Here is a 25,328-nt window from a genome sequence, read left to right on the forward strand (position 1 = left end):
GGTGTGCTTACATATGCATTTCTATGCACAGCATGGTGACTGTAGTTTATAATACAGTGTTACACATCTCAAAGGTGTTCAGATAGTAAATTTCAACTGTTCTCACTGTATTTTTAAATGTTAAGTATTTGAGGTGATAGATGTAACTAGATTGATTTAATTTATTCTATATTGTAATGATTAACCATAACACCACTATGTATCCTACAAATTTATATAACTATGAACTGCTGATTGACAATAAAAAGAATTTAAAATACTTTTCACAAGATAGAAAACTGACATCCACATACATTACTGGGACAGGTAAATATGAAGAGATAAAGGGATTAATCTCTCAATAAATCTAACCACTTTCTCTATACTCTGAATTGGAGAGAGAGATCTTCCCTTGCTAACTTACTGGTTCAGAGGACAAACAAAAGAAATAGATCACAAGAAAAATAACCTCTCCTGCTCTAAAACATGATTTTTAATAGGTTCATGCTTAGGTGGTATAAGGACCCCTGGTCTTTATGCAACAAAGAGATGAGTGTTGATTATAGTTTTCTTACATGTCCTAAAAAGTCTCAGAGAAACCAATTTCAGAGAAGCAAATTAGTTTCTCACTGATTGACAGTGTATACTTGAGCATTTGTGACAAAAGTGCCTATACTTACTTTGCTCAAAACAGTTATTTTTCCTTCTAATTTTTCTACATTCTGCCCTCCACTAATAATTTTATCCTCTCATTTGCTGGTATATAAAAATATTACCAATGTACTTTCATGCATTATCAAGCTATCACTATTAATAATCCTTAATAAAGATGTAAGTGCTTCAACCCCCCCACACACACACCATAATTAAAATAGCTTAGGGGCAAATCGCTTTGAAAATCATGAAACTAGGAATGCTTTGTGTTTTGTGCCATGATCAGGAAAGTAGACAAGCTGGTAGTGGTATTTGCAATCACTTGGGCAAAAGCAAGTTTTATTAAAAGCCAAAGAGATTAGGATAGCATTTCTTTACTGGGAACCCTGAATGTGAGGACAGATGCTGACGGGGAGGACAAAGCTGATAGTGCAGATAAAGAACTGATGGGAGTGGAACCTGGCAGGCCGGCACAGCACAGAAACTGTCAGCTGTGACAAGGAAAAATAGGCAAGTCTTGGAACACTAACAACAGGTCATAAGTAAACACAGGATGACAAATGCAAACAATCAACTATTATATGGCCACTAAAAATCATGTCCTGAAAGCAATGTCATGTTCCTGGAGAAAATTTATTATATGATAAATACATAACATGTTTTCTAGGGCTAAGAGGGGAAAAAGATGCTTACATATATAATTTATATATATTTATGTTTACAATTATATTTTATACATAAATTTACATATGCCTTATTTTGCTTAAAAATATAATAGGAATTTTAGGAGAGAAAAACTGGTTTATCTACTTAGAAAAAAAAACTTAAGCCAAACAAATAAAGGTCACTGATCATTCAAGTTTTTGGAACTGATGTCTTATCCCACAAAAAAGCAAAGTGTTTATACGTAGAAAGTATTTTTATGAGTAGAAAGGATTGTCTTCCTTCACATTTTAATCAACTGAATCATCAAGGAAAACTTGAAAAGACAGAAGCATATTAAAATTTTAATGTCAAGAAAAGATCTCTTCAGTTGGGTATAGTGGTGTGTGCCTGCAATCCCAGGTAAAAACAGAAGGATCACAAGTTCCAGGCCACCCTGTCTTTAAAAAAGGAAGAGAGAGAGAGAGAGAAGAAAGAAGAGAAGGCGGGTGGGAAGGCAGGAAGGCAGGAAGGAAGGAAGGAGAGAAGGAAAGGAAGGCAGGAAGGAAAGGAAGGAAGGAAGAAGAGAAAGAAAGGAAGGAAAGAGAGGAGGAAAGGAAGGAAGGAAGAGTTCTTCCAACATGAAGTCGAACAGATCTTCAATGAAGTTTATTAAAGTGGTCATATATTTAGAAACAGGATTTTCAATATCATTTAATTTTTCACACACTGTACCCAGGAAAGCACTGCCTGATTCAAATGGAATAATGTTCTGTTAGAAGATTCTGCCATGCATTCATTATAATTTATCCAAGCTAGTAACAAGATGACCACTATATGTATGGTGTTCCCACTATCCACAGGGTTTGGAAGCAAAGAAGGTGTTCAAATAAGAATCCTTACTCCTCATTCAGGAGATGACACAAGACAGCTGAGGGAGTGATCAAAAGGCAAGGTAGGGGACTGGAGGAGGTGGGGATCAAGCAGTCGAGCCCCTGCTTTGTAAGCACAAAGCCCTAAGTTCAAACCCTAGTCCCACCCTCCCAAAAACGTTTTTTTAAAGGCAAGGCAGGAAGTGAAAGTCATAATAAATGAGGCACAAGCTGCCAGGAAAGAAAGGACAATAAATGTCTGGTTGTCATAAACGGTATCTGTTATATTTAATGGGGTGGGAGGGAGAGCCATTGTGGCTGCTTCATGGTCGATCACCCCACACAAAAAGACAGAACCACAGATTCCAATGACAATGGACTATCAGACTGCAGTAAAGAAGAATCTCCCTGAACTTTCTCAGTAAATAATACACTGACCTTTGGACCAGCACTAACGTCTTCTGAGCTGATGGTCACCAAGGAGCACACTGGTGGGTACTTACCGCCCATGCACAGCGTCCTTCTGACCGCCTATCACTGCTTTTTCATCTTCTAAAGCAATCAACTAATACCAGCACCAGCCAGGTTTCATCTTTCCGGACAGTGAGCAAGAACTGGAGGTCACAGACACAATACTTTAAAGATTAATTTAAAAATTATGATCACTTGAGAATGGTCAGTCATCTTTCAAGGCACTTTTAGTGCTTGTGAATTACATGAAAAGCATTCTGTCACACATTCTTAATAATGTTGAAGAGCAGCAAATTGTTTTAAACCATTATCAAGAGATCTTGGAAGGTGAGGGAGAGACCTGACTAACCAGATAACACAGCAGATTGCAGCCAAAGATTCATCTCTTCATCCTGCAAAAAGGATAAAGCTCTGCACTGGTCACCATGATGTTGCCAAATTTATTTTGGAAAGCTTGTTCAAGTACTTTTCCAAAAGCAGGGGGAGCACATCACCAAGCAATAGAACACAGCAACCACTAAAAGAACCAAGTATCAGATGCACACATACTCCAGCCCTACAGGACTCCAAGCAATCGAAATGTGCACCTCGGTTCTTGCGTTTACTAACAAGTCACGTGAACTGGATTAACTGGGCAATGCTGCGTGTTCAGATTGGTAGGCTCTTAACTAGATTTCAAGTATTTAGAGATGTAATTGTCTAGTTACAATTACTGCGGAATTTAATAGTGCAGGAGAGCTACATTTGCCCACATTTTCTAGCATATTCCAAACACACATAGGCTACAATGCATATCGCCACATTTCCATCACTCACAATCTAAGGTTAAAATTTTGTAATTTTTACCATAAGAGTTTCTCTCCATCCAGACAGACTGCGTTCCAAAGTGTTTACAGGCACTTTGTATCTAACTGGCAGCTTTGTATCTTCAAAATAAATCCTCTCTTACATTTAAATTTCTCACACATACTAAATTCACAGTTTCCTACTGGTTGACCAAAACAGTTAAGTAAAGGAAAGCAAAATGGAAAGAACTTAAGAGTATATTCCCTAGCAACTCGAGCAGAAATACAAACACAAAACAGTCCTCATGCTGATTGCTGCATTTTAGCTTCACAGACTGAACTAAAAATTAAATTCTAATATTAATCCAGATGAAGAGCCACAAACACAAGGCCGAACTGAAGACTTTTTTGAATTGCCCTACTGTCTAAGGAACAAGAAGAACCTTTAGTGCCCAACAGATTCTGCTCAACTCCCTGCTCCACAGTTACAGCTGATTAAATGCTGAAAACTAACAGGCCTGCTTTCTTTCTAATGAGAAAAGGCAAAGCTCTCCCAGAGACACTTTGTGAAAAGCTGTTCTTTTCAACAACCTTTAAGTTTTATTTTTATGCTCTAGGTAAGAGGCGAAACACTTTTAGTGTTCATTCAGCATAAAAATGTAGTGCCTGAATGTTAGCCTGTGGCCACAGACAGGCCACCCTATTCCCACAGCATCCCAGGACACAATTCTTTCACTGTGAGTAAGCTCTTCACGTAAGTTCTGGCCATGTGCTGACCAGCTGGTCCCTCCCTATCAACATTTAGTAAGTACTTAACTCAGCACACCACTTCGAGAGTACTCAAGAGCCAGGGATCTCTTTGTGGCATGCATTCAGAAAGAATACTGCAGAAAAGGGGAACGGACCATCCAGGAGTCCAGGCAAAAGGAAATGTCACATCCTTTCTGGGGTCCCTGAGAAATTTTCTGAGGTAGCTCAGTGGTCCTCTATGCTACCATTTCCCACTCTCCTACGCATACTCCTCACTGAGAGTCTGATTTGCACAAAATAAGGAAACACAGTTCCTTGGTGCTCATTTGCACCAATGGGGCTGCCCTGTATTCACTCCTGCTTCCTCTTCTTCCTAGAAAGTACCTTCTACAACCTGGTCTGCAGGCCCAAGATGCTGGGCTTCTCATCTTCAGTGGTTGAAATGACTGAAAACTCAAATGTTTCATTCTGAGAGCATCTCTTGAAAGTCCATTTTCAAAGACTTTCAACACTGATTTTTATAAAAGCACCCATAAACTAACGAGCAATGTCTCTAATACACCAGACACTAAAGTAGGGGTTCTAACATACATCATTCTGTTTAGTCCTAAAAACAGACCTGAGCCAGGCAGTTACTTTGATTTCACAAATGATGAAACTGAAACAGAGAGGTTCCACACCGGGGCCAGATTACACAGGTGTGTTGGCACCAGGACTCAGACTCATCAAAGTCCCTAGCTATCCACTTGGAACAGCAGGGCAAATGAGGTGCACTGCGTCTCCAAGTCTATAAGGCTCCCATTTGTTGGCTGTGTGACCTCATATAAGTTGCTTTGCCTGTCTAATGCCTCAATTTCTTCATCTGCAAAAGAGGATAATAATTGCATCTATTCCTGCTGCAGTGGCCATTCTATCAGTGAATACAGGTGACATATTTACAACTGTGCCTGTTTATGAGAAATGCTTAATGTGTTACCTATAATTACTACTGTAGGTACCAGACTGCCACCTATCCCAACCTCCTCTGTGTCCAAGTTACTAAAACTTTTCAAAAGAATCACAGTGGCAATTTTAACACTTCCTCTCATTTTCAAATGTAGAGAAAGACCACACACAAAAAAATATTATATACAGAAATCAACATAGTGCTACGATCAAATGTTTAAGTGGCTTCAAGAAGAGACTTTTAAATAGCAGTTAAGTCCAGTAAGCCCACAGTCTACCAAGTACCCAACTGCTATCTAACCCTAGGAAATATATATTTTTATTATATATTTGTATTTTATTATATATTTATATTTTATTATATATATATATATATATATATATATTCAAAGTAATGTAGTTCATACTAAGCAAATCAGCAAAAATGAAGCAAAGTGAACTGAAACATTCATGCAAGGACCAGAACCTCAAGGAAACTCAGAGAAAGGTCAGTCAATGAAGGGTAGCTCTAAGGTGCACACAAAAGGAGCCCAGCAGGAGGGAAACTGAAGCCTGCTCAGGAAAAAGGCCATGAGACCTCTCAGGTCTTGACCTGACTGGGTCAGGTCCCAAGGACTGGTGCCCTGTGACAGAAGAAATAGCAGCCAAGCTTGAGGGCAAAACAATGCCACTAGGCCTCTGAGCTCCCTTCCAGCCTGTGATTCTAATTATAAAAAGGAAAGAAAGCAGGTAGGACAAATTACCAATGTTTCTTTTCCTCAGCCTTTGAACTAAGAGCCTCCAACTAACTCGCCAACGGGTTCTGTTATAAACATTCATTTATGGGTCAGAGTTGGAAATTCGGGATGCATTGACATGCATAAGAACATTACAAAGAGTGATTAAGCCTTCGAGTACGCCTATAAAAGTCTACCTGGTCCTACTGCAGTCTAAACGTGTCTCCTCAAAGCGTTCCAATGGCTCTCCGCTAGTCACAGAATGAAGCTCCAACTCCTTAGTTTTGCATCCAAAGCTCTACCACAGTGACACATGCTAATAATACCATTCACACTTCTGTAGGTCTGAAGAGCTTATAAGTACTTGCTCATATCTCATGCCACCGACACACACCCAGTGAGCAATCAGTCATTACACAGTGAACTTCAGAAAGGCAACATGGCACGGTAAGCATCAGAGCCACACCTCAAGCCAGCCTCTGAGGCTCAAGTCCAATGTCCTTCTGACTACTCTGCCCTATTGGCCTTTCAAACTTCAGTCCCATTCCTGAACACCTGTACACCCCATGTTCCAGCTCCGATGAATCATTTGATTGCTCGTTATGACTTGACTGTTTCCAACAGCCCTTCTCCAGGTACCAGCTTCTTACTCATCCTGAAATACCACCTCTCTGACGTCTCTATTCAGTTCCCCAGGGAAAACTAAAGCTGCTTCTCCAAACAACTATCTCTCTGCTCCTTCACTAGGTGGGCAAGTCCCCTGCGGTAATAAAGGGCAAGCCATAATAAACGTATCACATGTCTCTCAGGACACATCTATTGATCAGCACTACTAATCAATAGGTATTTATACCCCCTTGTCCAACTGATGTTACTTTGACTTTTTTTATTAAAATGTTTACTCAAAGATGCATTTACAGCACATTTACAGTTTATAAGCATCCCATTCCCAAGACATTTGCATAAAGGAAGACTTCCCCCTCACCTTATGTACCTTCCTACAGTTGCTTTGAACTCAGATTTGCTGAGAAGCAGGTCAAAGATGACATGAACTTGAGTGTTGGGAGCCCAACTACACATGGGTATCTTGAGAACAGTTCATCTAATCAAACAGATGCTTCTACTCTTATCTGAGGTGACTTCTGGGGTCTCTTTATTCTCCTCTGTTTGGTCTCCGAGCCAGGGTATGAGAAACAATTCTTTCTTATTTAAAGTAGGCTTCAACTGGACAGGTTCCTCTATCCTAACATATGCCAAAAATGGGGCTCTTGGTGGGAAAAAGAGGTAACATCTTTAGGGTTAAAAAAATTAAAATTAAAAAAAAAAACAGACCCATTTCACAAGCAGGTTCCTCCAAAGGCACAGGAGTGGCCAGCTGTGATGAACAGACATGTACAGGAAAAGTGGATTTGGGACTGTGGGGGAAGAAGGGGGAAGAAGAACATGCCTGGCTGAGCACTCGTGTAGGCAGTGTTGGTGGGAGTAGACGGTAGACCCAGAGAGGATGTCCTGATCTAGCAGTGTGTTCTTTTGAGGCCAATGAAGAGAACAAACCAACATGGAGAAGAAAAGGAACTATGACCAAGTTATTCCTCTGCCTGAAAAAGACTTTCAGGACACAGCCAGTAAGTCCTAAGTAAAATGAGTAAAAGAAGTCACAATAACCAGAGAAGGAAAGTGAAAGAACCTGGCAATAGAAGAGGAAGACAATTTAAAAAAAAAAAAAAAACTACACCATAAAATGATAGTAGAAAATAAGAAACAAAACGAAATAAAAATCATAATTTCAGAATTATAGTTCTCAAAGCTGGACAGCTTCAGTCTCCCACTTGCTTTAGCCTGCTGCTGCATCATCACCAGATTCCTGGACTCACCATCAGAATTTGACTCAGTAGATGTTAAGGGAGGCAATGAACTGCAGTGTATAAAGCTCCCCAGGTGACTCTGATGGGTGGCCAAGTCTGGGAACACAGTGCGAGACCTGGATTTATAGACATGGAAACCAGCTGCCAAGAGGTCAATGCTGAATTGGGAACTTGGTTCTCTTCCTCCGCATATGAAAGTCTTTGCTTCTCAGCAACAGCCACTCTACTCCTGAATACCAAGTAGTCTTTCTGGTTCTATTTGCAAAGAATGTCTTCTTCCTACATCACTTTCAAGTTTGCAGAGTATCCTCTTCCCTCTTTCTACAACTCCAGGAGCAGAAAGCATACCTCTAATGTTGGTAAGACTCCCTAATTTCTATACCAATGACATGTCACCAATTCTCAGAGTTAATTTTCAAAGCAGTGGCAGTAAAGACAGTTCACTGAACAGCAGAGGGAGAGAGAGGTCAATATAACATCCATGCTCCTCAGCCCAAGGTTGCCCAAATTAGCAGCCTTCTATACAATTACATTTTTAAGGGAAGACAGTCAGATTTTAGAACCTACTCACTTTGCAAAGATTCCTTCCCTTTCCATAAACCAATAAAAGTCCATCTTCCAAGTGCATTCCCTTCCCCCATTTACATAATCAAGGTTTGGAATCTATGAATTTTACCAAAGAAACACATATGCCTAATTTCAAATGAAAATGTCATGCTCCTTCACATGTATAGTTTACAGGCAACAATGAGTAACACACAGAACACTGGGTCACACTCAGTACAGAGAAAGTAACGAGAAGAAAAACGCTGGTGGTGAGACCTGGTCATGTCCCATGATGAAGGTGGTCAGAAGAGAAGACCAGCAGGGAGCATCAAATGACCTGTGAATATCCGAATGCTCGTGTGATAAGAGAACTAGAATTGACTAGTGGGCCCCAATGGCAGGAGAGTAAAGGAAGAAAACCATGTCCCTAAATATCGAACTCAAATGCAGCAGAGTCCTCTGGAGATTTAGTGAGTTCTCTAAACAAATGCAAGCCTAATGACCACTTGGTATGGTTTTATGAAGGGAACTAACAAATTGGATGTATGGTTGATGTAGAAAGCCTTCACGAGTCTATGATTCGACAAGCTCAATTTACTTACATATTCCCTTCCTCCCACTCAAAATCTACCAGGGTTCTTAGGTAACAGCCTGTGATATACACTTTGGCCTAGAGTTAACTAGCACAAGTACAGCATTTGCAAGAATCAGCAAGGCATCTACAGATCACCTGGGGTCATAAGACAAAATTCAGGCTATGATATAATGTATGTCACAGCCCCTTGTACATCAGAAGAAAAATAAAGAGAGCACTAATTTGCATTATCATCAATTGGGCTTTTTTACAAGGATGCATGTTGCAGGGGTTTTTTTTAACAAACAAATTCATAACATTCTTTCATGAATTACAAAAAAACTGTTAAATGTGGAAATATAACTGCTTCCTATGAAGACTGCCCATGCTAATAGAAACTTATGTATTAAATTAATGGGGAAGAGGGAACAAGAGGTTGATGGGGTGAATGAAAAATAGCATAATGATACCCACTAAAAGCTGTTACAAAGGAGTGGGTTAAGGAAGAGGGTTAAAAAAGAGTAACATAGGAAGTACAATTATTTTATGCTAATAAAATTTTTTAAAAAGAAACAGCCTCACAGATGGGCATAGCATTTTGTGGAAATGACATACCCCATAAAGGACTGTGATAAGATACCTCAGACCTACAACAGGGCAGCAGTAGCTCTAATTCTGGAGTCACAGTGAAGACCAAGAGAACAGAGGACCTGGAAAACCTTAGAAGTTTAACACTAGAAGATATGTCCGACACCCGAGTTACTTAGGCTGCGGGAAGAGCCAGGACAGCAGCGTGACAGATCTGCTCTGACAACGCTTTCCTGCGCAGAGGCTCAGCCTCCCTCACTCATCAGAACGTCTTCTACTCCCCAAGAATACAAGTGGGGGTTTTATGTCTCCAAGGATTCACTGAGAATGAGTCCTCTGGGTAGCCATTCTTCCCCACATTCTGAAGAGGTATGGAAAAAACGGGGAGAGAATTCGGTTACAGTCAGTGGGATCTCAATACTTTCCAAGTGACAGCTGAGGTGGCCACTTTCCTGGTAACCTTGACTGAACCACAGTTAAGCATGAACCAACTGCTTCACTGTTCATGCATCTACTAGGAGCTGGTTTCCTGCTTAACAACTATAGGAGTATTGGAAACCGGCCCTCCTCAGCAATCGTCAGTAAGACAAGCTTTCCCCGTTCCAAGCCTTGGCTTATGAAGATAATGGAAATACCAACGTTCTTGGCTTTCAAAACACTAAAGTACCTAGTACCGTTAGACTATCACAACACTGACGGAATAAAGCTCGTTTTACTTCCCCCTGACCCCCTCCGCTCCAAAGGGTATGTACTTCATTAAAATGTACTTTTCTCTGGCTTCACATGAACCTTTATTTTAGACTTGCCCATCTGTGTCAACACTGAAGAGTCAAGTTTAAACCATGTTCTTTGGTCTCTCTCTGGTACCTGAGCCTTCGCTATTGCTACATCCTCCCCAACTCCTCTGCAATTTTCCTCCCTTGATTACTACGTTCTTCTTGAAGGGTGTGTATTCCTCACTAGCCACCTGACACTTTAACAGTGGATAAGCTTTTCTTTCAGTGCACAGAAATACACAGCAGGAGTAAGAACAAAGTGAAACGGTCTCTCAATGCATGGCAAGTACAGTAATTATATTTTCCTTTAACAAGTTTTATTTCAAAACTAGCATTAGAAAAGCCTAACTACTTTTGACTGACCCCATTCAAATGTTAAAAAAACATTAAAAAAAAAAAAAAAAGAAGAAGAAACCAAAGAGAAATAGGCTAGTGTTAGAAAGCAAAATCTTCACATCTTTCCAAAGTCAGTCCCACAGTGTGGCACTGATAACATGGTCTAGAGTGGATACTGGCTAAAAATGACCCTTTGCAGCCATCTTTAGAGTGAATTTTTGAAGTGCAAGATTTCTGAGACTATACAAAATAATAACTTGGAAAGGAGCACAGACAGACTGTATTAAGAAGGCTACAACAAGTAACCTCTTTTCTTTTCAGGTAATAATCAAGACTATCCAAAATTTTCAGAATACATGAGGACACCCAACAGAGAACCACCACCATCATAAGCCAGTGAGTCAGGAAAGCTGACCATCAGCCTTGAAAGACACCGTGTCGACGGCCCACAATACTTTTAGGAGCCCTCGAAAATGCTTTGATTCCTTTAAAATCAAAATTTAAAAATGAGTAACAATGAATAAATACAATAATGAATCTAACCTGATTATATTTGTCGAGCGCAGTCAATGAAATACAAATTATAACTCATTGTTTATGGAGGAAGTGGCCCATGAAGGCAAAAATGCCTATGTGAGGGTCCAGGAAAGTCTCCCATGGCTTTGACCTTAGAGAAAAAGCAGATGCTAGCAAGGCTAGGAGTCCAACCCAGGCACAGAGGGACCCACAGGCCATTCAAATGAAGCACAAATGCTTTTAAGCTGAAAGCATAAAGCAAAGGAAAAAAAGTAATCTTTGCTTTCAATTGTTCAAAGAAAACCTGGTGACAGATTCTTCAACTGTCCCTGAAATAATAAAGACAGAACAAGCTCCAGCACCTGAAGAAAGAACCACGTAAATCAACGCGTTCTTAAGGCACTCTTTCTAGGCAGTTACTGTGGCAAACAAAAGAATGGCGGCCCACAGAGCACCCATAAGTGCTCACTTTTACTGTCCTGCTTTGTTCTTCTCCCGCCTCCCCCAGCGCCCCGCCATATCTACTTCACTTTCTAAAAACTCTTTACCAAATTTTGATTTTACTACATATAAATTTCAGTCTTATCCTTTTCATTTCAGTATCATACCACAAATAACATCCTATATCCTTAAATACAGCACCTGGAAGTCAGTAAGGTATATATGTGGTAGCACCTTTTATGGTAGCCAAGAAAGAGAGCAACATGGGCTAAAGGATAAAATGGAACAGGGGCAAAACTGTAGAACAGCTGTCAATTTTAAAATGCTGATCACTACACTTGTTGTCCACTTGAGGAAGACTGAGGAAAGAGGCACAATGATGCAGGACCTCACATTTTAACTCACGCCTTTAAGACAGTGATACTGATGAGCAGCGTGCCAACCCTGTACAAAGCTCCACACCAGGTGCTTTACATCCTGCCCTTACATCCAGCTTGTGAGACAGAGATTGCTCCTCCATTTTATACGCAGAAAACAGCAGGAGGGTAGGAACTCAAACGGTGACAATTTGCTGAAGGTCACGCAACTATCAAATATCAGAAAAGAAGCCTGAATGCAGTCTCCAGGACCTAATTTCTTTCCATTTGGTGACACACTTACTTCATTTTCAGGGTTCCTGAGACTAACCAGTAAGCTGTATGAAAATCAGGTGGAAAAGAGCCCTTCACTGGCAACTGTAGGTAAGGCTAACATACTAATCTAATGAGATTAGATTTAATCCTAAGAAACATAAAGTCTTACTCTTAGATCTCAAAAACTAAAATTCAGGACAGAATCACGGAGACCTGGCCTAAAGACAGCATTCATCAGTCAGGGTGGGGGTGGACTTAACTGTAAGCTCCAAGTGAGTGCAGGGCACTGCTGCACCCTTTGTTCTCTATGTGGCTCGACACAGCTCTGGTCCACAATGGAGATTTCCCACTCCTCTACAAATGTCCAAACAAAGCACCTCCTCCATCTAACACTAAATAACTTAGGGTTCTGCTGACAGCAATACAGATGTTTCCCCAGGCCTTACTGTATATGCAGTCAGCAAATCCTGAGGCGCTTCTGTGAAGACAGGGTAGGGAAACACTGCCTTTTCAAGTACTTGTCAAGACCTCCTTGAATATGGCTTCCACCTCCTCCTCCTTCCTCGTCATACCTGCTAGGAGCACAATACAAAAAGGATAACAGGATAAAGGTAAAAGCAACAAAAGGCAGTGTTGGGAGGTAAACCAGGAAAAGACATCCAAGCATCATTTCTCCAAAATGCCTTTCCATTTTTAGCCTTCAGCATTGCACCACTCTGCAACTTAACTCACTTCTCTGGTACAACACCCCAGTTATCATCTGGAAAGAGGCCCTTTACTGCCTCCTCCTCCAGCAGCAATTAGTATTTCTTGTTTCAAATCCTACAGTCTAATCCAGGCTCTAATTATGCCCCCACTGGGTCCCTGCCATTCCCTTCTCCCATCTCGCAGCCTATACAGTGCTGTGTAAGTCCTCCATAGAGAAGCACCTTTGCCACTGTGAGGGTCAGTGCTCTCCTGACAGTTTGAAACTTGAGATAAACTCAATATGCCACCATGTTTAGCAGTTCTACGTGAGGTTGTATTCTCTGTCTTGGATGACTCATACCCCAAAAGATAAAAACATGGATGAAATAAATTAATGAGATTTAAGTAACACTGCCGATCCCTAGAAGAGAAAAGTAGATTTGGCAAATCAATGACCTCGGTGCCTATTCTGGGAAAGACCTGAGGACACATTTAAAAAGAAGAAAACATCTAATTTAGAAAGCATTTATTCCTTAGTCCTCCTTCATGTCTCTTTCTTTATGCTCTCAGCATTACAGCAGCCACAGAGGGATCAGTTGTTTGGTAAAAACAGGATATTACACAATCTTACCTATATCTCTCTTTTCTCACATAAAAATCCATAGAAAATAATGACAATTAATTAATAAAGCTCTACCACACCTCTGAAAGGACTGTGCCCTATCCAGGGTGTTTAGGCACCACAATTTATTCAACAATTTCAGACAGGCATCCACGTTATTCCCATTTTTTTTGTCCTTTTTGTTTGTTTTTGCCACAGCAAAATGCACTGATAAAATTCCTTCAAAGTGTACCTTGATACACTGACATTTCTAGGTTAGCTCTTCAATTTTAGTACATCCTGCCAGAAGGACTTCCAATGAGGCATATCTGTCATTCACATGTCCACCACTCCCCTTCATGTCAAAGGCAGGGCTATCAAAAGATAAAATGAATTGATGTTTGTATGCACACAGACCATCTCTGGGAAGACAAGAAATAACACCAGTGGCTTTCCTGGACCCAGAAAGGGATAGAAGGAAGGGATGCTCACCTTTTACTGGGCACTCACTCACCCCACTGAACTGTCTTCATGTTTTACCAAAATGCCCATAAGTTACATATCACACAGTCAAAATATAAAACACTCCTTAAAATGCTTGTAAAATGCTTGCACATATAACATCAGCTTTATATAATTAAATGGTGTGAAGTCAAAATGCGTTAAACTTACCTCAAGCTTAATAATCATTTTTGATTACACATATATTAAGATAGTCTATGGAGATACACACTAAGGGTCCTTTCCTCAAGGAGCTCAGAGTCCAGAAAAGAAAAAGACCTGCACACCAGGTGTTCACAAGTCCATGGGTCAGCTGAGATGTTAACTGATATGCAGCTGAGCATTAACAGTATGTGTGGATGAAATTAGGGTCTAGAATCTTAGGGACTTATGAGTGACCTTTTTCTTCTGCCTAGTGTACACGAGGCCTCGTGTTTCATTCCTAGCACTGCGAAAGAAAAAACAAAATTTTTAACGTTAACACACTAAACACTAATTTAAAACTTTATTTCTTTGGTCTTAAGTGAAACTGAACTATTGAAACAGTTTTTTTAGAGGCACAGGGTTTCTGGAGGAAGTTCGGACTGCTTCAGATTGGTCGGTGTACATACGTAAGCATCCACAGAGGTACTGGAGGAATCAGAAAACCCAGGGAAGAACCATGTGATCCCTGTCCTTTATCCTCCCCTCCAACTCTACTGGGGTAATGTTCGAGTAAATACGTAGCTAACAAAGTGCTACCACTGGGAACTAGAATGTCCCCAAAGGCCCATGGCTTTGGTCCCCAGTATGGCACTGTGGGGTCATGGTGAGATCTTGAAGAAGTAGGAGTCTCTCTGGCAGGAGTTTCTTCTGCTCACTGGGGCATGCCCTTGGAGGGGACAAGGAGACCTCAACACCTTCTTCTTCCTCTTTCATTCCCGATCAGGAGGTGAGCAGTTTTGTTCTACCACACACTCTGGCCACAACGTATAGCCTCACTACAGGCCCAAAGACAGCAGTCGACTGACTATGGACCGAATCTCTGAAATTGTGGGCCAAAATAAAGTTCTCTTTATGAGTTGATTCTATCAGATATTTGTTACAGAACAGAAAGCTCACTAACACACAAAGTATCCCAGAAAATACTTGAAATCTTGAATAAGGGGCATTAACATACCATTTCTATATTCTAACTGTAATAAAACTATAGTCAAAGACAATGATGACAAATTTAGCTCTGCTTTGATTTTGGTAACCCAAAATGAACACAAAAGGCTTTTTACAGATTTCCACAGTTACTAGGCACTAAGCATTTCCAGCTCATTTGTCTTTCACCATGTGTTTCCTCTGCACAAGATTCAAAAGCCCACTGGGAAACATACCAGGGAGATCAATTCCAATCCTAAAATGCTGCTATATGTTCTTTTGGGTAATGAACACAAACTTACTAATGTACAATAGTACCCAACACAGACCCAACATCTATTAGGTGTTCTAAGACTAAATTATCCTGAAAATAATTACTAAGCCAAGAATGAAAAAAAAACAGAACACAAAACAAGAAAAAAAATGTGCCCTTTGGTACATTCTCACCATAATTTAAATGCTAAAAACATCTAACAAATAGCCCAGCGTCAAAGGCATTGAAGATTAAAGCCTCTTTTACTTAAAAAGTGCTTCTGAAACTGAAATTACATTAGCTTGCGTTATAAAAGCAAAACTTTCAATTACAATTTTCACTGATTCGCAAGAAAATAATACAGCTTTTCCACTTCGAAAGTTACAAAGGGGAGATGAAATCTAAAAGCAGTGGCATGCTTGATACTTGTTAAACCTGCTTATATCCTAGATACAGGAAGCATTTTGTCTTAACAGCACCACAGGCCCAAACCAAAGTATTAGGTTTCACTGCTAGTATTGAGAACAAATAAAAATAGAGCTTTTTAAAAAAAAATCTGGCTCACCTGTCTTCCAGGAAGATCAAGATGCATATTGGCCAAAGCAAAAAACTGCACAGAGATGACTGTCTGTGCAAAGAGAATTCATCTTGTGGAAAACAAACTTCAATTTGCTCCCTGAAAACCGATGCTTGATTTTCCTACAGCCACAACAGGCGAAAGCCAGATCTGGAGAGCTTCTGGGCCTTGTAGACCAAGAATGAAATCAATTATCACATTTCAATTATGTGAGAGGAAACTGAAGTGCTTGGTGGGGTGGGGGGGGGTATATGAAGTCCACCAGGAGCAGACCCCAAGGTAGAGCAGAAAGGTAAGTGGCAAATCTCAAGTAGCAAACTATGAAGGAGACCATGGTAGACTTGTGACTGGGGATGGCACACTATGCCATTTTTAACTACCAGTGTTAAAGAGAACAAAAGGAACCCATCATCCATGTGCCTCCAGAGTTCTAGGCTCTGTGGAACACAGAAAGTCTAACATGTGCTCCTTGTTCTCAGGGGTCAGTTCCACACTCCCTCTGACAAATACTGTCAGGAATTCAGAACAAGGGTAGGGATCCTTTATTTCCAATCGTCAATAACTGACATCGTGTCATATGTGGTAAACAGAGTAGGGTGCTTTGTGAATATTCACCGCACTCCTCACAAAGCCTTGATGGAGTCATCATTTTAACTTAAAGAATAAGGAAATGAACCTCAGAAATGGTAACTAACTTCGCAAGGTCATATAACACTGGAGGCCGCAAGAAGACAGGAGCCTACACCCATCCAGCCCTGAACTCCTCCAGGAGTGTTTCTCGTAGTGTGCCCCACGACAAGCTGCAATCCCCTGGGGCACTTGCTAAAACCAGATTCATGGTCCCAACACCTCCAATGAAGTGGGTCAGATTCACTGGACATGGGACTCCAGAATCCACTTTTCACTAAGAACAGCCAGGGGCTTCTGATAAAGAACCAAGTCCAAACCACTGTGCTGACCCCACTAGTGACCAGCAGAGAGAGGAAGCCTGGCTCCAGCTCTGCAGTCAGAGCTGTGTTCCCACCATCCAATATTCATCTGTCATACACCCACATAGGAACACAAATCCTAATGATTCTTCACCTACAGTCCCCAGTGTTCAGTGGGCCCAGAAAGTCTATTTTAGCATATCAATATCAGTCTATTTTAGCATATCTTCACAGTCTATTTTAGCAAAAACCAACAACCATTGCACATTTATATCCAAAAGACAGACTAGAAGACTAACTGAACTGTTTTTGGAAATGGAGAAATTTAACTTTAGTCTCTTAGTAAATATAACAGGGAAGCGGTTTTTTAAAGCCATGTAGGAAATGCAGGGAGTAGGTGGCACACAGGGCAAAGCAGCCACATTTTGCAAGTGTCTACTACCTCCTTGTTTGCAGTGACCTTGGGACTCCTCATTGAGCAGAACAACAGAAGCTACGTCAGAACTTCACGTCTCCTCGTTACACAGAACTATGATATTTCCCAGTGTGATCCACACCGTCGTCTTTAGATTTAGTTCTTAGACTGTCCCAACCATGAGATGTGCCTCCAAGGGAACAAAGATTTGCAAACACCAGAAATAAGCAAAGACGTGCAAGTGGCATGAGGATAATTCCTGAAGAGTTTCAATGACTGGTGCTTTGAAATTTGAGTAAAACCTATGATGTGATGAACTTGAAGAGCAAGGCCTGCTAATGTAGGGAAAAGTTTCACTATCATGCCATTGCATGTTAATTCACAGAGTTTCAACACTAAGAAAACAGAATTTTACTAAATCAATACAGAAAATATTTGACCTACACATTACTTTGGCCAACTAGCTTCAGCTGAGTCCTGAAAGAAAATAGATCAGAGATAGAGAATAATGAAGAAAGAAGAGGGGGAAAAATGCTAAGGGAAAAAAAAATGTGCAAAAAAGCAAGAGTCAGAACAAACAAAGAAACAAGCTAGGAGAACCAAGGAAGAGAACTCCATGTGGAGAAAGCAGGATGCGAGACTTTTAAAAGAAACTACAAGTTGTTCAAGCAATCTGCAGTTCTTTTGAGCCACAGGCTTCAGATTACTATCTTGGCCTATTAGCTCCCATTGAAAAACTAATTAGCTGCTTACCTAGTTCTTTATCTTTAAAACCTCCAAGGTAGATGGGATGACCAAAAAAAGTAAGGTGTTCCAAGATTCCTGCACCTGACTCACAGGCACTGCCTCCTGCCACAGTCCTCTAAGGACTGTTCAGGGGTGTCTAGATCAGACAGCAGCCCACACAGCCAAACCAACTTAAACACCTGATTTATCCAAAGAGTAGGATAACTTTTCATTTTTAAGTGCAAATCAGGACACTTCACATAAAAATTTATTTCCAGCAAGGGGTGGGAGGTAGGAAATAAAGAGCAGTGGAGCAGTGTAACAGGCTCTGCTGTTCCCACCTAGCTGAGCCACACGGGGCAAGTGGAGCTGTCCTCCTACAGGAAGGGCACATGCTCTTTGGTTTATCACAAGTATGTCTGTACCTAGACACACACACCCTCCACCATGCTACAATTTGCCCCCACCTGGTTCTGCCACAGATATTTGCGTTTGTGGCTCCTGAAGAAGCTGACCTACCCAACAAACAAGCACAGCCACTCCTGGGCATACATGGAGTAACCCACTGTACCCTGTCACTCAGCCTTGCGTCACACCCTGAAATATTGGCCTTACCCAGAGCTGCTTCCTTTCACAAATCTTCAACTCCAATATCCCAATCTTACACAACCTAACTCTCTTTATGTCTGTCATTTCTTTTTTCTCTGAGGACTTGCCCCTGGCTGGTACTACCTTCTTTCTCTGTCCACACAACAGCATCCCAAATATCTTTTCAACTTAACCTGCCACCCCCTATTCTGTAGGCAGAACTGACACCTCAGATCTATCTTTCTCTACCTGGAAAGATGAGCACTCTAGAGAAAACAAGAAATTGTGAAGGCTGGTACCACCAAAAAGTTATGCAAACTCCAGCAATGCTCATTAGCTCCTCCTCCATTCTTTCTCCTCTACCAATCCAGAAGCACCCTGTGCTCAACCTCACCCCCTCACCTAGTAGACACCCTACCTTGAGAAAACTGAAGCCACCAGACATGGTCCTGTATCTACCCACACTCAGTCTGCCCCTTTCCTCCGATTCTGAGAGTGGTGTACAGTCACTCAAACAGAATCCATCTGTTTCCAGGACTCCCCCAAATGCAGGACTCCCCACTTCAAATCTGGCCGGTCACCAAGTTCTGCCCATTTGCCTTTTAAGTATTACCCATTTCCATTCTTGTCTCTCTCAAATCCATCCACAAACTGTCATCAAGCTGACAAAACACTCATCCGCCCACAAAAATAAAGTCAAGCTCTTTAACCTGCATCCTAGGCCATGATGGGCTCCTGCCCTCTCCTTAAACAATCCCTGTCTCCAAAAACACTTGGCTTTGCTGTGTCCCCTGCCTCTGCAGAGGCTGCCCTGGTCTCCAGGAAGAGTCAGGCCTCTTCAGGATCACATCGGCTCAGGTGTCTGATTCCATGGCTAACCTCTGACACCAAAACTCAGGGACTGTGCACTCACATTTACATCCACAGTGCCTCGTAGCTCACAGCACACTGTAAGCCATCGATGCATTTAGCTGCACTAAGACCCCAAGGGCACTGCCTGACTGGGTCTGCTAAATTAGTATACTGCATGAAAAAGCCTTTTTGGAGTCTGGCGAACCCAGACTTAATCCCAGCCTAGTGTTTTCCCACCTGAGTGTCCTCAGGGAAGCTGCCAGTGTAGGTTTTCCCATCTGTTTAAAAAAAAAAGCAACTTCCACTTACAGCTGACAAGAGGACCAAAAATCTGCACAACTGCTAGGTGTATCTAGAATACTACAAGCAGATCACAAAGAGCTGCTGGAGGTGCTAACGTTGTCACTGAGGTTTTGCTCAATACCTCCTAGAGCAGGGCAGATTATCCAGTGGGTGGGCAGCACAGACCTTGGGCTTCAAAACACTTCCAGCCTTTTGGGCATTTTACTCCTCATTAACACCTCTGCTAACAGGCAGGAGGGAGAGGAAAAGTCCCCTGTCAACATGACTAATGATGTGTTATGTTCTGCGCTACTGTTGACCCTCACTTGCTGACTCAGCCCCTCCCACCTCCCTCTCAGGTGGACAGAGAATGTTAGCATGTCTAGCTGGGCCTGGACCACATCTGTGCCCACACGGATCCTCCAAGAGACCACAAAGGCATCACGGGTCCCTGGAAGTAACTAAAAACACCCAGGTGCTGAAAGGAACTGCACAGACACAGAATACTGGGGAAATATCTCAGGAAGTACTCCACCAAAAAATAAAACACGTTTTTCAATGCAACCGACTGTTTTTGTTTGTTTGTTTTTAACATTTCCTGTGATTAGGCTCTGAATTTCCCAATGCCTAGGACAGAGACACAAAGTCAGTCCAAATGACTGACTGAAACAGAAGCATAGCTAAGTTCCACCCTGAAGAGAGAAGTGAACCCTGAGGAGCTGGGGGAGCATGGAGATGTGTGAGAGGCAGACCTCACACATCTGGAAGGGCTTCCTGGAAAAGGAGACATCTGCCTTGCAGAAGAGCATCTGAGCAGAGAAGACAGCACCAGCGAAGGCACAGAGGCCTGGAAAACTAAGACCACTGGGAAACGGAATTCTTAACCAGTTAGAAAATGAGTGTATTGGCACTTTAACTTTTAAAATACCCTATTAGATTTTTGTTCTTTTACGAAAATTCTTAGTCATGCAGTAAGAAGAAAATCTAGGGGAAATATCTGCATGTACTAGCTTTTTATTTTTTTAAAGAATACTTTGAAACAGAAATCATTCCTCTAGAAGATTCTTCCTGAGCAGATGGTTCTTGTAATTTTGGCAGAAGACAGAGGGTTAAATGAAAGATGTAACAACTACCTACCACTCCCTGATGAGAAAGAAAGGTGTCTGCAAGAACCACACAGGATCTTGCTGTCTGCCCACCTGCCCTCCTTCCTTTCCTCTCCTTCCTTCCTTCCTTCCTTCTTCCCCTCCCCTCCACCCTTCCTTCCTTCCTTTCTTACTTCCAGCAGACACTTCAGAGTGCCCTCCCCCCATTTTCTGCACCCTGCTACTTCTATTCCCAGCCTACCTGCCTCCCACTATGAGAGACGCTGTCACTCTCTTGTGGCCTGGGCTGGCCTGTGCCTTCCCGTGACTGCCTTTCTTTTCTGCTTGGGGTAGCACCATTGCAGCAGCCATAGCAGGAGAGAAAGGTCCAGCAAGTCACAAAGACGACAGGCTGGCAGCCAGCACCACAAGCTACTGATCTAACCCTAAGACCACCACCTTCCAGCTTCCTGCCATGTGAGATAACCAAATGACTCTTTCACTGGAGGCATGGTAGGTGGAGAATTTTGTTATCTGCAGTTAAGTTAAACCCTCCTCTGTTTGTCCAGGGCTGAGCCCTCTCTCTCATAAGGGGCAATGTCCAGTGAAATGAAACCACCTAAGTTATGTGATGCTTCTTTTGGACCTTAGACCCAAACCTAAAAATTGACACAGAACATTACAGAATATATAAACTTCTAAAAGATTACATGAGGACTGGCAGAGTGACTCAATCAGTCACTAGCAAGTGTGATGCCCTGAGTTCGAACTCCAGTGCCACCAAAAAATAAATAAATAAAGATTACATGAAGTACACATTACAGGCAAATATCTTGGGCTATATTTACCTTTCAAAAACATCTTTATACAGATATTCTTTTTAAATGTAAGCTACTAAAGTGGGATGGGGTGGAATAAAGATGGAGGTCAAGGGTCTGATAAGCTTTGCCTCTGGCCCCTGTGCAATTTCACACAGTTACAGAAAGTGGGGCACACGTACTACTTCCCCTCCTTCCTCTTGCCATTTTAGAATGCAGCTGTGGAAAATCGGGCATGATAAAATAAATGCCACACGAGGTTAGGTAAAATGGGTCTGATGTAACATGCTGCTTTCCTATGGATTTGTACTGGCATCCATTGGTAGCATAGCACCAGGAAGTACATTAGGGTCTCTGTAACGCTGACCCTTTAGTGAAGCTAACTGCTTGAGATCATGCTTTGGGAACAAGGAGAAATCACATATTAGCTGAATCATTATGAGCAGATTTATAGGAGACTTAAAGTCAGCACCTACAGTATGACTCCGACCGCTTTCTCAAACAGCTGTGCTTTCACTTTAAGAATGGCACAGATTCAACTGTAAGCTACTTCCTGATGGTGAGAAATCCAGCACCAAAGAATGGGTGTCCCTAATCTTTGAAAGATTATGCTTGAATGAGCTCATTAATATTTGGTGACCTGGTTCTTAAAATGGTCTCTCAGCTCAGTGCTTTTTCTTAATGATTCAAGAAGAACCAAGTGTCATGACTGCATCTTCTCTGCTCTTGCCCCTTACAGAGATGCAACTCCTGGATCATCAGGTAACTTTTGGTGTGGACAACAAACTTCTCCCTGTGTTTGTTTGGCCTTGAGGCAGGAAAAGCCAATAGTTAGGAGCACCAGCTCTGAAGCCAGAGCAGGTGGCTCCAGAGTTCTGCTCTTAGTAACTGTGTGGCCCTGGCAGGCTATCCAATGTCTCTGTGCCCCAGTGCCCTCATCTATAAGACAAAGCAATTTACATAAAATGTTGTCAGGATTAAATGTATTAATCATGGAAAGAGTATGGAGCAGACCAAAGTATATTACTCAGAAGATGCTGGGTACTTTTTTATAACACTCACTGGGTACCCAGGCCTCCTTCCCTAAATTCTAGGTTCGTTACAATTACCCCCAAGACCCAAGTTACTTATCAGTTACTGTCCTGCTATACTTGCTTTTCCAGTCCTCCCTAAGTCACCAAATGGCTCTGCCACCTTCTTCACCCCCACATTGGTAAAACCAAAAATCTCCGTACTGTCCACTTCACTCTAAGATACGCCTCACTACTGACTGCCACCACCAGAGTTCAAGCCACCATAGCTCTTCTGTGGGTCTTTCAATAAAAGGCTCTTCTGCCAGTCTCCCTGCTTCTTCTGTTCCTCCCTAAGGTTTAATCTCCAACTGGTAAGCGGAGAAAACTCCCTAGCATAAATACCTGTGGGCTCAACTTCAACTGATGAAAACCATCCAGTGTTCTCACCAGGTTTCAAGCCCCCCAACCTCTTCACCTTGACTTCCCACTGCCATCCCTATCACACCAGTGACTCCAGCTACCCTGGCCTTTTTCTGCCCACAAACTTACCAAGCTCAAACCTTTGCTGGAACCTCCATCCTAGTCATAGGGCTGTCTCATTCACATTGATACAAATGTCTCCTCCTTAGAGGCTTTCTCAGAAACAGAAACCTTGGCTGCATCTCTCTCTCTCTCTCTGCTGTGTTTCCCTGCTTTGTTTGCTTTGTAGCTTTTATCACTAGCTGAAACTTGTACTGGCTTATCTGGTTACTGAGTATCTCCCTTACCTAGATGAAAGTTCCATAAAGACAGAGATCCTATCTGTCTTGTCGGGTGAAACAATGGCCAGCAGTCAACAGATTTGAGGAGAGAAGAGTATGGAGGACCTATTGGATCCAGTAGAGCCACCCCCCCACACTCAGCCCCTGCTCCCCTCCTTACTGAGCCACCTCTGAGCCTCATACTAACATCCCATCAGAGAAGCCAAATATTCCACAGGAGCATGGACAGCTGTAACCTTACATCCTCACACAGTCCTTGCAAAGCCACCTCAGTGTGACAGAGATATTCTTAATGGTCAGTTCCCAAACTACGTCTCTCAAAATATAGTCTCCCCAGTATCAAATCACCCTTCAGAGAAGTTTCAAACAACCATTTGAATTGTCTGAGTTCATTTAATAAGGACATAAAAAGTTCCAGCCAAACCATTTCAGCTTTCTTTTAAAAGCTGGGAAAATACAACTGGTAGAAGAGAGGAAAGTTCAAAAATAGTCGTGTGTGTGTGTATGTGTGTATGTGTGTGTGTGTGTGTGTCTGTGTGTGTGTGCACGTCTGTGTGTGTGTGTCTTGTGTGTGTGCCGTGTCTGTGTGTATGTGTGTCTGTGTCAAAGAAAAACTGCTGATCTTTTTTTCCTTAATTGGTTCTGGGAATCAACAACTGACCACAGGAGAGTAAGTGTTTGGAACAGTTTCGCCTTATTATCAAATCCTTGATTATAATGATTAAGCCTAGACTTGTGGTTTCACTAAACATCACTAAGTGACCTCTCAGAGCACGTGCAGAACTGTGGCACCACTCTCCTAAGGTTCTCACTGGGTTGTGAACTCATAAAATTAGCATCAGAGAAAGTCAGGACTCAAAGGGACTTTGAACACCACCCACACCCTCCCATCAACAGATAAGGAAACTGGTCAAGGCCAAGAATGTAGGGCTGACCCCAGCCCAGCGCTGTTTTCGCTCCTCATGACAAGTACCCAAACACACCAGTGCTTCTTGGTATAACCTTCAGTCTCTCACTTATAGGCATGGCCCAAACCCATTTCTAGGTAAATCCACTCCCCCAAAAGGCCAAAAATTTCCCCAACATTCAAGTATGTATTCAATGACTGCTCTGTGCCAATCACGAAAAAGAAAATGTTTGTAGGTTTAAGGGGGGCTGGAAGAGATAATTGCAGTCAAGAGTGATATCACTGGTGTCCCCAGAGACCACAGAAGAGGGTCTTAAGAATGTCTTCTCCTGAGCTCTATCCAATGGGATGAGGAGCAATGAGCCAGGCAGAGTAGGGAAAAGTATGCCACTGTAGATGTAATCACAAAAACAAAGGACTGGAAGCATGAAGCAATGCATTGGTAAGTAGGCCAGGTAGCTAACTGCTGCTCCAACACAAGGTTCAAGTTGGAGCAAGAAGGCAGGATTAGGCAGAGGACAAGAAGAGTGCCAGACTGTATCCTGCAGGCATGGGGAAGCCACCACAAAGGTATGTCTTACCACATTTGCATCTTAGAAAGATGGTTCTGACCAAGCACAGAGAAAGGATTTCAGGGAGGTCACAGTGGAGTTTAGACCTCTAACACAGAACAACCAATACTGATAGCAACGATTAAATTGCATTGTGTACCTTCCATCTGCCAAACACTGGCCTGAGCACTGCATACATGTTAACATATTTAGCTGAAGCAGTGAAGATCAGTTACTCATCATGGTGTCATGACCAAGAGGACACTCTCCTAACTACCATGCACACTTTCTCTTCAAGACAGACCTGAGTGGAGACCTCAGTCTCCACTCAGAATGAAGAGAGGGCTGACCCATGCAGCCATCACACCATTAGTACCCAAGCTTTGTGTCCCAAACATCCTGCATACCACTGCCTGCTTGCTCCAGAAACAGAGCTGAGCCACCCCAGGATGAGTGTCTATGCTCCTAACACAGCACTGGGTCACCTTACAAAAGATGTCCTCTTTGCTACCAGCCCGTCTGAGCCCAGACATGGTGAAAGCAGAGCCTTGATTCCTTACATATGA

At 42.1% G+C, this 25,328-nt stretch overlaps 1 protein-coding gene across 2 annotated transcripts in view; it reads right to left on the reverse strand.

Moving 5' to 3' along the window:
• The window catches only part of Lrrc1 (leucine rich repeat containing 1), a 129,680-nt gene that overhangs the window by 94,285 nt on the left and 10,067 nt on the right, over positions 1 to 25,328 (reverse strand). Inside the window, exon 1 of one of the 2 annotated variants that reach the window (XM_074081917.1) lies at positions 23,093 to 23,113. The exons of the other annotated variant lie outside the window; for it this stretch is intronic. The gene's annotated coding sequence lies outside the window, so the exon portion shown is untranslated. Of the gene's footprint in view, positions 1 to 23,092; positions 23,114 to 25,328 lie in introns of those variants that run through there. 2 annotated transcript variants of the gene reach the window in all.

This window comes from Castor canadensis, chromosome 8, assembly GCF_047511655.1.
Source record: "Castor canadensis chromosome 8, mCasCan1.hap1v2, whole genome shotgun sequence".
NCBI classification, from domain to species: domain Eukaryota; kingdom Metazoa; phylum Chordata; class Mammalia; order Rodentia; family Castoridae; genus Castor; species Castor canadensis.